Source organism: Triticum aestivum, unplaced genomic scaffold, assembly GCF_018294505.1.
Source record: "Triticum aestivum cultivar Chinese Spring unplaced genomic scaffold, IWGSC CS RefSeq v2.1 scaffold58616, whole genome shotgun sequence".
Taxonomy (NCBI): Eukaryota; Viridiplantae; Streptophyta; class Magnoliopsida; order Poales; family Poaceae; genus Triticum; species Triticum aestivum.
This window is the reverse complement of record NW_025228346.1, coordinates 13,859-17,309: the sequence shown is the minus strand read 5'-3', so window position 1 is coordinate 17,309 and position 3,451 is coordinate 13,859.

Below are 3,451 nucleotides of genomic sequence, written 5' to 3'. Positions count from 1 at the left end.
GAACTATGTTTCTTCCATTCAGCACATGGCAATGACTTTGCCGAGTGTTTAAACAAGGTGCTCGGCAACATAAAGTTGTTTGATGATTGTAGACAGAGTGCCTACATGCTGGCACTCAGCGAAGGTTGTCCACAGCAGAGCACCACATGTCCTATCCGTTTGCCATAAGTCGCCTACCGAATGCTCATCATACATCTTTACCAAGTGCCTTCCGGTGAGATCCTGGCGAAGGCAATTGAACAGGAAAGTGCCATGTGTCCGTCTGGTTGGCTGAATAATAACACTTGTCTAAGCCCGAAAATCTTTGCCAAGTGGAGAAACTTGGCAATGCCCAATCATCTTTTCCAAGTGCTGAAACTTTGCCGCAATAGTTGGCCTATCATATGGCTGGAACGATACGAGATCGCACCATGTACATGATTTTGTCGAGGGCCTTGGGAAGGCGCTCGGCAAATACCACCACGAGATATCAGATCGTGCCACATGGTACCTCAGCATAGTGTGATACTTAGCACACACACCTATGTTCAGTGTTACATTCGGCAAATCTTTTGTCAACTTATAAATTTGTTTCACCACTAGCCCTTATTTGGCCCTTTCTTAAATTTCGCTTCCCTTTTTGGCCCAAAAAGCTTTTTTCTTCCATTCTTCACACTAGTAGAAAAACACCTATTAGTCCCGGTTCATGAACCGGGACTAATGGGTCGTTACTAATACCTCCACCCATTAGTCCCGGATCAAACACGAACCGGGACAGATGTGCCTCCACGTGGCCAGTCCGCCGAGCCCAGTCAGGGGGGCCTTTGGTCCCGGTTGGTGGCACCAACCGGGACCAAAAGTCCATGTTTTGTTTTTAGAAAAGTGGCTGCTTTAGGGGTTTTGGGGGTTATTTTTAAGTTGTTATTAGCTAGCTAATAGAGAGAAGTGTCCTCTCTTATATCTTCGTCATTGGTTTACCAACGCTGCTGCTATGTTCATTTCACCCGCTGATATAACAACTCATGCATGCTCGCATCATACATCATCATATATAATAACAAGTCCTACTAATCATGCATCATCATACAACTTCTACTCGTTATTAATAATAAGTCATACGATCATCATCCTCATAGTCATCGAACCCAACCCTACATAATTGTTCTTAGCACATGATCATCAGTATCAGATAGGACCTAAACACCCTTAAGGCAAAATAGCATAAAACAATATAGACACGGACTCTCCATTATGAAGAATGGCGATCATCCTGTCTCCAATTCTTGCCCTTCGCTGCCTTTTGCTTCCAAGAAGCTCCTTACAACTGTCCATACATTTTTTCCATTCTTTGATTGTCATGTCTTCACTTCTTTTAGAAACCCGGTATGGACAGTTGAGATTCGTAGAAAGACCTGGTTGTATGTTCAAAACATGAAGGGTACTGTGCGTATACATCAGATGAGGCACACAATCATTCGGGATTATCTGTTGAAAAACATAGTAATAACTTCATAGTTAGCAATGATGTACTAGTTTTAGAAGTGTGCAAAAAGATGCACGGATGTGTAATAGTAAAAAATCTTACCAGGGTATCTCCATGGTAGTTACCGTAGTTCAACACGTGCACTAGTGGCACGTATTGACCATAATGTTGAGGAGTTTGATTGTAGATATTGTAATTCTCAAGATCAGTACAAAATGCAACCAGATGATTTTTCTCCTGATAAGTTAATTCGGAGCCTTCGGTGTAGTAGGTTCTGTTTACCATCTTCCGCACATTCTTTGAAGAATGAAAATAAGCTGTCAATGGAAATAAGTTGTCAACTATTTTGAAGTAAACAATATAAATTACTTAATAACTATCTTAAGCTCACATGGGGAAAGAATTGGAGGTGTATCCAGAAGGACCCAAATCGAAGGTCTCTCTTGCTCGATTGTAGGATCACCAAGATCCATGGTGACAAGCATACCCTCATCAAGACCATACATCTTGCAAAGTGCTTCCCAATTTTTGCAACCAAAATGGGTTACACTCTGAGCATTGTACAACTTTACTTGAAAATCCACACCATGAAGGGTACTTAGGATAATTTTTTTGGTTTCCATACTTTCATGGTCTTCAAAACCCATCCTCTCCAAGACATAGCGTCTTGCAAAGCATGGGATAAGCTAGTCGAATTGGAAAAGATGAAAAATACACGTTAAAATAGTTGAAGTCATGCTTAATTACGAAAAAAAACTATTGTCGTCGTTGCGTACCGTATGAACATCGAAGGTATCCTCGAGCTTAATGCTGAAGCGCCGATCTTCGTCCAGCACAATGAACCTGTCGCACATACCTCGGTCGTCGTGGCACTAGTCGCACTCCCCCGGGCAGTTTTCGTCGTCTGAGTACGACATTTCCGGCCTATGTTCATAATTCAAATATTAAACTAGATTATTAATCACGGGTTGACTATCGGTGATGTACGTAGCTCCTCCTTTCATTCCCGAGTGCATTATTACACCAAATTGTCTAGCACACGGGAATGAAGGAGAACTTATCCAATATGAGCATTCAATAAGCAAAACCAAATCATAAAATAAGCAAAACCTAATCATAAAATAAAGTAGTATTCAAATTAGCATGTATTCAATAATTATAAGCAAAAGTACATCATCTCTTGGTGTCCGTACATCGTCGAATATTATCACTAATATAGCATCACTAATACAAACTAGAACCGTAACGCCCGACGGGTATCGACGCGGGCGGTGGACACCCAAAGATAAGGAACCATCACAGGATCATAGCTCCAGTGAGATCCCTGAAGAACCTGCCAGGTATTGTCGAACCTACCCTCCAACGCAACCATGTAGCGACGGACGTGCTCGTCCTTCTCGCTGACACGGTGATGTACCACCTCCGCGGTGTCCGGAAGCCTCAGCACCATCACTTGCCCACGCGACCGCCACCAAACAAGGATTGGATCAACAAAGGGCTGCCTCCTCATCAACCTACGTCCCCCGAAAGGTAGCACCTCCCAATACCAGCCCGGCGAAGCCCAGTCCCGAACATGGCCTTGATCAAGCAGGCCTCCACCGCCGAGTCGATGACGACGAGGATGCGGGATAGGCATCGCCGACGTCGATGCGGGAACTACTTCTATATATAGTTAAATAAAGTAGTTTTATTAATTAAATCAACTATCTAGTTCAACTACTAAGCACTTACTATAAATAAATAAAGTAGTACTTACTAAAAACAAACTACTTCTATATATAGTAAAATAAATTAGTTTATTAAATCAACTAGCTAGTTCAACTATATATGAAGCACTTACTATAAATAAAATAAAATAGTACTTACTAAAAATAAACTTGTATTTTTCTAACTAATTATATTAAACACTTTCTGTTCTTATTTTTTTTCCTTTTTCTAAATACTATGAACAAAAAAATCATTAAAATTCTATGAACAAAATTAATTTCA